The sequence below is a fragment of the Lingula anatina genome, chromosome 7 (assembly GCF_051362555.1).
Source record: "Lingula anatina isolate TDL-2025a chromosome 7, LinAna3.0, whole genome shotgun sequence".
NCBI classification, from domain to species: Eukaryota; Metazoa; Brachiopoda; class Lingulata; order Lingulida; family Lingulidae; genus Lingula; species Lingula anatina.
Genome location: NC_141773.1, coordinates 24,174,737 through 24,187,077, shown reverse-complemented (window position 1 = coordinate 24,187,077; position 12,341 = coordinate 24,174,737). Strand labels below are relative to the sequence as shown.

Sequence of the window (12,341 nt, the reverse complement as noted above, 5' to 3'; positions counted from 1 at the left end):
GTGAAGTAATTTTTAAATTATGTGCGTTTAACGATTCTGACAAAACACACAGACACACAACAGTGAACTACTACCAAATGTCCCATGTGACCGTTATGTTAGTACACCTGAGGTGCCATAGGACACTGGGTGTAGTTATCACTAACCAGAGTGTATAGCTCTCTCCGTCGTCTTCAAATGTGAAGACTGAGAACAGTGCTGCGAATGCTTTAGGTGTGAAAAGAGCAGCGTGCAGGCATTCTGGTTCAAGTGGTCGTGTTAAGAAGGTTAGTCTGCAAGAGGGCACTACTACTAAGTGGGGAGTAGTTAAAAAGAACGCACAGTTGTTTTATAAGCTGGGTCTAATGTCGTGAAGCGTACCAGCGGGATGTCGGCGTGAAGACGAGGACACGTGACAACTGCAGTGGAAGTGATGGACAAATGTACGTATATTAACAACAGTTATAAATAACAACATGTATATTAACAGCAATTAAGGGACATGAACGCCCCTCTGTATTGAATACAATGTTACGCGAATAGGGCTGTCAACAGCAAAGACAGCATTTGAAAGTTCACCGTCTGCATTGCTGTCCTCTGGGGTATTCCCTCTTCATGTTCTGTTTAATTATTTTCATGTTATGTGAAACCCCGTGTGTCTGTTGGCTTCTTGAATTTGGCTTTCTGGTAATCATTGCTGTTTACAATTGCCAAAGACTTCAGTTCACACTTTCAAAGTAGATTTACAATATATAATCATGGGTTTATCACCGCTCAGTGTGTGAAGTAAGAGCGGAGACGCTTCAGTTGCAGTCTGACAGTTTTGTAGCTGTTGTGGTGTCGTTTAGGCTCAGAGGGCAGAGCGGCTGTCAGAGCCCGGATGTAGTCAGAAGTCAGGTTTTCAACACTGGACTTTCCTTACGACATAACAGGGATTGAAAAGTAAAAAAAAATGCATTTTAGCCTGCTTTACCTTTGTTTTAATAATAACTATTTCACTTGAACAGAAATACTCAGTTGAAACTTGTTAAAACAGGGAGGTAGGGGCCGTTAATAAACCCCACAAATGGCGGACCGCCCTTGTAATGTTACTCGCTTGGACGCTTTTCATGTGCAATTGTTTCAGTCTAGACCATTTGAGGTTTAAATTCAATACGTTAAGTGTGTTAGGAACTAGTTGTTGTGAATTTTAACATGCATCACCAGACTTAACAGATTCAAAGGTAAGGCACACGAGTTGCATCTGAGATTTATTTTACGTTACAAGTGAAATCTTCTCTTGGTCCAGTTTCCCTTCCTTCTTAGTTATTTTTTATTTTGATTTGGATAATAAAAAAAAGAACTGCTGAACCTTTTAGTTTAAAATTTTGAAAAATGATTTCACATAATAAAGTAAAAGACGAAGTGATGCACACTGTGAGATTGTCTTAGTGTGTTGTGATGTTATCTTTCTTCCCAAGGCTGCCGAGGATACAGAGGCCTCTGGGTAAGAGCTATTTGTCACATTTTGTCCTGTGAAAACGGACAACCCTCCTCCGTAACATCTCATGTTTTTACCACTATGTATCTTATATAGACGTAAGTCCCAGTAAAGTCCACTTACCTTGAAGGTAACGACTGGGCATAAACTGACCGGCCTACGCTATTTTCTGGTTTGTTGGAGATAATAAAGTTTTATAAATATTTTATTTATTTTAGTCAACCCTATGTATATATCACTGTCTATTTGATTGCCGCCTTTTTCTTCTCTCTCTCTTTCTCTCTCTCTCTCTCTCACTCACACACACACACACACACACACACACACACACACATTTTGCAATGGAAAGCACTATTCTGTGAAAGAAAAGTTGGCAAAATATCGACAAGTAAAAGCAGTATTTAGCAAACAAGCTACTCAAAACACATTCCAGAATTGAGAAAGAAAAACCAGATACTGGCATCAATTCATTGCTGTGATCGCGAAACTATACCGCATTATTGAATCAACAAAATTCCACCGCATATAGAAATTACCAAAATATTCGCCCTGCCAGCTGACTGTAATAGAGTCTCCGTTTGGCCCACCTGTTTACATTTATGTTATTCTACACTGAGAGGGTATTTTGTTAACTCTACACCAAAAAAGACGCTGGAAACTATCAAATAAATTCCAACCAACCCCTCCACGACCTGGTTTGGATTTACAAACATTGATTTGTAGCCCTGCACCCGGGTTTTGTTGATGTTATAAAATGCAAGCAGCCGAGAGCCGCTGCCTGGGCACGTAAACCGCAGCTCGATCTCGGCAACAGGTGGGTTAACATGCGCACTTTTACTCTCACTTCTTTATAACGTTTCCTGCGCTTGTAGTACATTTTCACACTATTTCCTCTCTGCGTATTAGTATATAAGGTTGTTTTTCCTTTGCAAGGTAAACGTTTACATTAACTATCTCTCCACACTTTATAATAATGATTTTCTTATTAAAAAAAGTATTTATTTTACTGATGTAAGTTTCACAATAACAGATTTTCACATCTTGTCAAGATGATAGCGGTAATGGTAAAAATTTTTTCACATAAGTTCTTCGAGTTCATTGGAACGTTGTTCCAAACATGTCGTTCACACGGTCACACATAGTACGGTGAGAGTAACGGTTCCCCTAGGGCTTGACAAACAGGCCGAGACACTGGCGAGAAGAGAGCATATTGCCCGTGAAAGAGGCTTCTATCAATAGGTGGCAAAGCAACAAACCTAATTTGAGGCTAATTTGGAAATAATGCTTTCTATTGAGGTTCATGTTGACTTGGCTGTCGCTGCCTGTTGTCCGTGCCGTATTCGCGCTGTATGAGATTAGCTCCCCAAGACAAAGGCGTAACTAGCTAGAGTGGCTTTCACAGCACTGGGGCGGACGTTCCTATTCATGTGGCTGTTTTTATTGCGGGATTAGCGACAGCGGTGTATTCTCACCCATGTGTCTGGAATTCACACTTAACAAAGCGCAGTGGTGTACACTTGCCTTGTTTGTTAAATGATTCACAATAGGAACGCACAGATGTTGGTTAAAAGCCGGTTAGTTATTTAGTTGCCTTTCGGACAGCATTGGGACAGTCCACGTAGAGCGTGGCATAGCGTCACGATGAAAGAGGTATAGAGACACGTGGAAATAAGCGATTCACACCGAAAACGTCCATCGGGAATTTCCCAGTCCACTGAAAGGTATGTTTGAACACATTCATATTTTTTAAACAACACTTGATTGACAAAGTGCAGAAAATGAAAATGGTCGGGGTTTTCGTCCCTCACTTTGGGCTATATAGTTTTCCTTTATTGTCTGACTCACAGTGTAGTTTTACAAAGAAAAACCTCGCATTAACAGCCGAGAAAAGAGCGTCATTCTGATGCTTTACACTGTAGTTACTACAGGATACTTTTTACTACTTTTATTATAGGATACTTTTTACTACTTTTACTAGAGGATACTTTTTACTACTTTTACTAGAGGATACTTTTTACATATTGCGAATAATCCAGCCATGTCATGTTATTGACCTACGTGTCTTTATTTATTTATTTATTTATTTATTTTTTTGTTTACTTACTTCTCAATCTGACATTAATTCAAAGAAATCAGTCCACTTAATTTTTAAGTTAAAAACAGGATAAACATGTCTGCTTTATTAAATATCATTTTGACAAAAACATAAACGATTTCTTTTTTTACAAAATAGGCATTATATTTCATTAAATTTTACTAATATTGGTTAATCGTCATTTGAAGTAGTCTGAAATAATTTGTCTAAAAGTAGATACCAAAAGGCTTTAGTAAAAAAAAAAGTAACATTGCAATTGCTTATGTGAACCACATTGATTCAAATCAATGCTATAATTTTTAAAACAAATCACGTTTGGGCAATCGGTAAAGGGAATTCTAAAGAAGCTGGAATGTTAGTCGCATGCACTTACATGATTATGGGTTGGTTATAGTTGAAACTTGAGCCTCGCCCAGTGTGTGTAATTCCTAATTATTCAAAAACGCTTCGTCAAGCATTATGACCTACTCGAAGACGGTAGGAATGATTAAAATGCCGCTTTGAGTGTGTTAAATAACATGCTTCCTCCTCCCCACCTTTTACTCCCCCCTCCTCCCCGCCCCTCTCTCCTCCTACCTTCCACCCCCTCCACCCCCGTCCCTCTCCCCCTCTCCTCTCCTCTCCCCCTCCACCCCCGTCCCCCTCTCCTCTCCTCTCCCCCTCCACCTCTCCCCCCCGTCCCTCTCCCCCTCTCCTCTCCCCCTCCGCCCCCGTCCCTCTCCCCCTCTCCTCTCCCCCTCCGCCCCCGTCTCCGCCCCTCTCCTCTCTCCCTCCACCCCCGTCCCTCTCCCCCTCTCCTCTCCCCCTCCGTCCCCGTCCCCGCCCCTCTCCCGCTCTCGTCTCCTCTCCTCCTAAATTCTCTCCCATATGAACTGGTCGTAGGGTGACATTGAGGGTATATATGACACTAATAAATTCTCTCCCCACCATCCATATCAACTGGTCGGAGGGCGACGTTGCGGACATATATGACGCTTATAAATCCCATCTTTACAACCTGTTATGACCGGGGTGAGTGATGTCTACAAGAGGTACTCACTAATGATAACGGACTAGTGGAGTGTACAGAGGTGTGATTTGGGACGCCTGCATTGTCATCGTAGTTAGAAATCTCTTAAGTTTATTGGGAGATGTAGGAGGGTTGTTTGTAATATATCAAAATCAAGTATCATATCTTGAAACAGGATTATTCAAACCTGACTTTGATTATCTTTATTGGGGAAATAGCATCTTGAAAAGCCGTCAACGAGTAGAAGATATTTTCCGATCGAGATGACAATTACAATTCCTGCGGATCTATCCGCTGTCATAAAATCAATAAGAAGTAGTAGAAATGGTGATAAAAGTATTCACCTTACTATATCAACTGCCATATAGTCCCAGTAAGCTGTATGCTTTCCCATTATTAGCTTCATCCTAATTTTTCTTACATTTAATTAGCATCTTCCTTAGCATCTTCCACGTGCTGCTTGGGACTAAATAAAGTCTCAGTAAACGCAATATTTTAATATAATAATAATAATAATAATAAATGTACTTTATTAGACATAAACCGTATACAGATACATGTTATAGGGTCTCTACTAAATTGACATATGTGTATAAATTACAAACTTACATTTGAAGGTACAATATAGTGGTCATTAACCGCAGAATAGGCTAATATTGACGGGAGTAATAAAGAATCAATTTACAGGATTTGGCGTTTATAATAACACCGCGGGACTAAGTGCGTTCAGACGGCGTGATTAACTGCGCCGAATCTGCCTCCTGTCACTGTGTAGACCTGGAGGAGTAAACGCCGTGTGTTTCCGCAGACATCTCCCCAATTATCAACCTCTCAAGTGAATTCATGTAGCCAAATAGTGCTGTTTGGAATGGACTGTGTTACGTAAGCGCTTACGAATTCTGATTCACGTTAGAACCGAGACTAATATGTACTCTTCCCTCCTTGCCGAGTTGTAATCGACATTAAGCGTTCAAATATTTGCCGATTGCCCGCGAAAATTGATCTTACTCGGGGTGATTAGGACGAGGGGGTCAATAGTGGCAGAACTAGTCAAATATGTGAAATGTAAGTGACGCGGGGTAATGCAATCGGTATTTGCTCCCCCAATCATTGTCTTGGGGGTAACATGCTGAACATAGTTTGGTACTTGTTAAAATGTTTATAGGAAAGTCAACATGAACACCTTAGGCTCTGTGAACGTCCTCCTCTCTTAAATACATACAGGTAAAGGTTTTAATCAGTCACTAGTGGTCACCTTATGCTGGACACTGAAGCAGACGGTTACTTGTCATCATGGTCAGCTCGAGAAAACAAATGCCGTGACTGCAGGTGACGTACGTGTCATCGTGGTACGTGACCACGTGCAGTGTTTTCTAGTCAGGATGCCGCGGCTCAGGTAAAGCTTGGCGTGCAGGGTGGAAATGCATGGCTTAGTACAGAACATTTCATCCTTTTAGCTGCTTATTTTTTCATGTTTTAATAAGTTATGGAGTGTTTAAAGAGTTATTAATCGGAAAGGCAGAATTGAACAATATTTGATTTAAGAAGGGAGTCACCAGAAGATACGGTAGTATTTTTTCCTGAAACGCTATGTAGGGCTGTAGAAAGTTGGTCAAACATTTCGGTTGGTGAGCAAGTGGAAGGTGAACAGTTTTGCATTGTCTTCGAGGTAAAACGCTGATACCCCAGAAAATATTTTACGGTAAGCAAACACAATAAAAGGAGTATCAGATAATACCGGCTAAAGGCACCAGTAATTTATTCTCCAACTTTGTGTTTATTTCTCTGTGTTAGTGCCAGGGGGGGTGTAGGGCGACCTCTGCCCTGCTGTTACATACGGCTGCTGGTGCGTGACTAGCTCGGCATCCTAGAACAACTTCGTCCATTCACAACACTCTGGCACAATATTTGACAAGAAAAGAATGTTGCATTACAAGGATTCGATCTCGTTGTCGGTATGTTTTATGCTGTTGGGTGATGTGTACCGGGTCAGATATGATGTTTGCTGACTTTGGCTTTAATTGATCTTCAGCAAAGTGACTTTCCGACGTCTGCCGGGGGGGGGGGGGGGGGGGGGGGGGGGAGGGAGGGGGGAGGGGGGTCTGTATAGACTCTTGTAGACACCTTGCCATCACGAATTTATTTTAGTAGAATTCAATCTGCTCAATAATGTGGCTCAATAATGTAGTTTTTGTTTTGATTATTGTCTTCAACCGCCTCTGTCATTGTTAACCTAACTGATTTAACATCTCGAAATCAGTTTAAATGATAATAAGAAATCACACGGCTTATCTTAATCAGCTCATCCTGGTTAACTGATAAAATGACTCAACATCGTCTCAAACCCATGTTATTTCCGAATTATAGTAAGCTCGGATTATCCAATTTTAAGTCGTAAAGAAATTGACCAATTCTGAAACTATTTAGGACCCCCCCTTCAAGGAATTTTAAAGTGATTAACAGAGTACTTGACTGCCTGACTCACAGGTGGTTTAATTAAATGTGTTCATAAACTCTCACATAAGGCGGTCGGTAAGAAGTTGAAGGTGAGATGTCATGACGTCAGTTATTGCAGTTAAATCAAGTTTGTGGTCGAGTGACGCAGAGATCCGCGGAATTTAACAAGCAGCTCTGCAGTCGTTATGGCAACGGTCTGAGGATTTTTACATTAGATATCTATCACAGTAAGTTTCACCGGTGTTAATGAAGTAGTCATTTCTACATTAGATATCTATCACAGTAAGTTTCACCGGTGTTAATGAAATAGTAATTTTCAAGTGAGTCATTATGGCTTACATCTGACTTTTGAAATTTCCTCTGTGTGTGTGTGTGTGTGTGTGTGAGTGTGTGTGTGTGTGTGTCACTCTGTATTGGTATCAGTATATCATTTTATGAGTACAAGTACTGGTATGTTTTTCCTATTATCACACGTGTAGATATAAAAGTCACCGCCTTTGCTACTAATTAGGATTTAATTTGATTACAATAGGTCAGTATTAGCCGTTCATTCACTGCCATATGGCAGTACTGGAGTGCTCTGTATCACAGCTAGTGGACAGGACGTTTGATCGTTTTGCTCGGAAGGTAAATCAACTCTTGCTATTATTAGCAGGAAACAACTGTGAAAACCTGAGAATAACACTTAAGAAGAACTCCAGAGATGGTTAATCCGCCAGTTGAGTTTAGATTTCAGCACGTGCCGTGGTTGGTGTTAATTAGCGGGACAGAAGGTGGTTTGTAGTCAATTAATACCACAATAACAAAGCCAAGAAGCCACATGTTTTACAAACTGAGTCGATTTCCATGATCAAAACCTACTACACAACACACGGTCACGTCCTGCAGGTAAGTGGTCACCGCGACCCCAGGTCTGTCTTCATATACAGTACCTGGGAACATCGAGACACAGAGTACACTAACGATGTAGAGCACCAACCTAGTCCATCACAGACGCCGAGATGTTCAGTAGGCTTTAATTAGTCTAAAAAGGATCTTGCGATATGTTATCGGGGTCTGAAGTGTATTTTGATTGCAGAGTGGTTCTGCAGATTGCAAGCAGACGTCTTGCTAGGGACAAATAAACGACTTGCCGAGGTGCTCTCAACTTAGGAGTTTCGTTTACTGGTAAAAGCTTTTTAAAGTGAATCGATTCGGTTGCATATAAAAGACAAATAAATACATAACGTGGCAGATCTTCCCGTCCCCTCGGGGCAGATGAATCATTTGACAGTTACTGTAAAAAACTTGGAAGGTTTTTTAACCGCGGAGTCTGTAAATTTAAGAAAAAAAATTATCATATTCAGATAACTAAAATAGCTTCCCTTTATTTGTTATTTATGTTAAGAAAAGAACTTTTGACTATTCGCCTCACTCTTTATAAATTGAAGTGTTCAAAAGAGGCTTTTAGCTGAACTCTGTTGTACAACACTCGACAGAAGTCATGGTATAAATACGGTTTATAACTTTAGTTTTATTTTAGCTGAACTCTGTTGTACAACATTCGACAGAAGTCATGGTATAAATACGGTTTATAACTTAAGTTTTATTTTAGCTGAACTCTGTTGTACAACACTCGTCAGAAGTCATGGTATGAATACGGTTTATAACTTAAGTTTTATTTTAGCTGAACTCTGTTGTACAACACTCGACAGAAGTCATGGTATGAATACGGTTTATAACTTTAGTTTTATTTTAGCTGAACTCTGTTGTACAACACTCGACAGAAGTCATGGTATAAATACGGTTTATAACTTAGGTTTTATTTTAGCTGAACTCTGTTGTACAACACTCGACAGAAGTCATGGTATAAATACGGTTTATAACTTAAGTTTTATTTTAGCTGAACTCTGTTGTACAACACTCGACAGAAGTCATGGTATAAATACGGTTTATAACTTAAGTTTTATTTTAGCTGAACTCTGTTGTACAACACTCGACAGAAGTCATGGTATAAATACGGTTTATAACTTAAGTTTTATTTTAGCTGAACTCTGTTGTACAACATTCGACTGAAGTCATGGTATAAATACGGTTTATAACTTACGTTTTATTTTAGCTGAACTCTGTTGTACAACACTCGACAGAAGTCATGGTATAAATACGGTTTATAACTTAAGTTTTATTTTAGCTGAACTCTGTTGTACAACATTCGACTGAAGTCATGGTATAAATACGGTTTATAACTTAAGTTTTATTTTAGCTGAACTCTGTTGTACAACACTCGACAGAAGTTTTATTTCAAGGCAAAAAGAAGGGTTCGTGGCGCGTGTTTCGATACATTGCATTTACTGCCTACTGTTTGATGTACTTAATTTATTGTAGAAATATAACCAAACGCGTCTACCAGATTATATTGTTACTTTGATAGAGCGTTGACCCATTACCACCTCTCATCGCTTTCCACTGCCACCATGCCGAAGTTCAGTGAACTGTCTCAACTAAGGAAGGTTTGATGCTTAAACAAGTCATATAAAAGTCACGTAAAAGTTATCAATCACAAGACCTGCTTTATTTTTTTATAGGTAAAAAAGCTCCTTAACTCTATTTACGAGTGCAAGGTTATGAGCAGTGTTAATGGATGAGTCCCCAGGGACAATGATTAGAGGAAGAATCAAAGTTTCGGAAATCTAATTAGCAGGTATATGCTAGCGTGTGTAATGAAGTTGTAAGCTGACGTAACGTGCTCGTGCAGGCTAAGAAGGCGACGTAACTTGTAATGGAGGGGCGGAACGCATGCGGAGTTGTTAATATTCCTAGTCACACTGCCTGAGAGGTCTAAAGAAAGAGTGCCCGGACATCGTGGGGCACACACATGTTTACAACAGACAACGCCGTGAAGATACCGTGTCCCTGGCGAGGAGCACACTGAGCAAGGCATCTGTCACCAAACGCTTTGTGCTGGCATATGTAAGATGTCATATGTTTGACCGACAAGTTTGAATGCTGTCGGCAGAGAAACAGGCGGGTGGGAGGGGCAGTGACAAGCTCACATTTTCAATAAAACATTCGTGGGTTTTGGTATTGGAATAGATATTGTTAACAGACGGAGTTTCCTTCGTCGGCTTTTTAATGCACTTGCACGGGTCAGTTCCTCTGTCTGAAGTGCACCGACCAAATGACCTTTTAAACGTTCTACGTGTTGAGTGGTGCATTGCTTTCTCCATTGACCGTTCACTTGTTCTACGACACTGCCTTTGACCGGTTGATATATCATACTATTCTAACAGAGGTTGTTCTGGTCTTTTTGACACACCGTGTATAGCCCTATGTCGCAGAAAATCAAAGGGAAGGTATCAGTGAACTTGAGCGGAGATAGAGAGAGCACGTAAGTGAAAGTAGCCAGTCCAGTTAAAATGCGTTGTTATAAGGACACGCTTTATGTTTACAGAATATAGGTGCTCACTGATATGTTTTACTACTTATCCCAATTAATGAATTACTAATTTTCAGATATTTCGAATGATCTTAATCTGGTTTTGTTTTCCTTAAATAGGGAAATAAACCAGAAGCCCCAGAATCCCGTGATCTCCCGTATCCTAGAGCCGGGTATCTTGGACACCCCGGAGACCGGAGTCTTAATCCGCTATAATCCCTTCTAAGTCAACCCCAACAGGGTGTTACTGCCCAAGAACTGAGCCAGTGGAAGCAAAGTTGCCAGCAGTTTAACACGTGTATTCTTAAGTCCACCTGATTCTTTGAAAAGGAAGCTGGGTATTTTATGAGCGTCATTTTCATATTTCAGACAGAGGACTCTCTATTCTGCACGACTGTGTGTGCCCGCCGAAGACATTCACAGACGTTTGTGCGGCAACACAGGTAAGATTACACATCGACTTTTTAACTCAGATGTTTGTCAAATTGGTGTTTGTGATAGTTATAATAATGATAATTTACCCAGCTTACAATGTTACATGTTTAAACAATATTCGCTGTCTAGGCTACTTCTGTGTTTTTTACATAAGAGAAAAATAATGAATGACAGACGGGTGGTAATAGATGTATCAGTTAGCTATCGTAAACATAGAGGGCAGAAATTCATATTGGTTTTTGAAGGAGGGATACCCACATTTTGCTTCAAATCCAAACCAACATGGTCTATGATTTAGTGGGGCGAAGTTATCGTCTGCCCGGAAATCTTCCCAATCTTTGTCGTTTACTGAAAACAGCAACATGTCTGTTCTTGTCTGACTGAGTAATTTTGGAATTGTGAGAGAATACAAACCGGTTGTTTTCACAGTTGTGTGCCGACATCAGCAATATGCAATTGTTACGACACCGCAGTGTCAGGTGACGTTCTTTAGATGTTTTACTGGGAGTATTTTACCTATGAACCTAGATTTTTGTGGCTTCCCACGTTATTCTACTACATCAGATAATTTGGTGAAAATTAGCAGTAATTGGCTGTCTTAAGATCGACTAGCTCAGATGCCGTCTGGTGACCTTTGGAAAATGTTATTTTATCAATCTTGGGGTTTGCAAGGTAGGTTGATTTTCACGAGGTTATCAGAGAAGGTCTGGTAGACTGCAGAATAATGATTGAACCGTGGGATTCCAACAAGTAAACAAGTACAGATGCAAATGTCTGTTGTTGGAAATTTTGTCAACAATGCAGCCGCACTCTAACGATGTAGAGCAAAAACTTCGATTTTCTCACACTTGATAATTACGCCGCGAGACTCGATCTATAATATTAAGCCTACTTGACGGTAACCACTGAACAAAGTCAGATTTTCATATCCTTGACGAGGGCAAGATGTCAAAAGAGACGGCTAGAACATGGAGTTTCATAGGCAGAGCTTGCATGTTGTTACTTTCTATGGAACCTTCAGTAATAGCAAAAATACGAGTCACGGTGGTGAAAGTTCTAGTGCGGTATTGCGTAGTTTTAGCAGTGCCACTCTGAAAGTATATATACATATGGTAGTATATATACATATGGTAGTATATATATATACATATGCCCTCTTCTTTACTGGAAAATATCCCATGTCGTTTATAGCTCGTGTTAAGATTGTTCATTCGATTTTAACACTCCAGGGAGTAATGATGGAAATTAACGCTGAAAGAAAGTGTGAAATATTAAACACACCGGAGTGGGAAAGTTGGACGCGATAAAGCACTTGATGAAGGGGAGAACTGGATGTAGGCAGTAAGAGTAAGAAGCGTTGCGGTCGTGCCAAGATGGTTCTATGTTGTGTACTTATAAAAACATGAAATCACGAAGACATTTTGTAAAATATATATCGACATCATTCAGTCTTTTTCTTTTTAAGTCCATC

The 12,341-nt window shown here is 40.2% G+C and overlaps 1 protein-coding gene and 1 long non-coding RNA gene across 10 annotated transcripts in view; both read left to right on the top strand.

Moving 5' to 3' along the window:
* Window positions 1-12,341, top strand: part of LOC106162298 (uncharacterized) — a 48,320-nt gene that overhangs the window by 18,800 nt on the left and 17,179 nt on the right. For 3 of the 9 annotated variants that reach the window (XM_013539526.2, XM_013539525.2, XM_087016561.1), the window contains exon 3: window positions 10,805-10,878. The exons of 2 other annotated variants lie outside the window; for them this stretch is intronic. The gene's annotated coding sequence lies outside the window, so the exon portion shown is untranslated. 4 more of the 9 variants (XM_013539529.2, XM_013539535.2, XM_013539530.3 and 1 more) reach the window with 4 other exon arrangements.
* LOC147760941 (uncharacterized) lies at window positions 9,709-10,796 on the top strand. The gene is made up of 2 exons (XR_015335342.1): window positions 9,709-10,387; window positions 10,556-10,796. It is a non-coding gene; the product is annotated as an uncharacterized LOC147760941 (long non-coding RNA).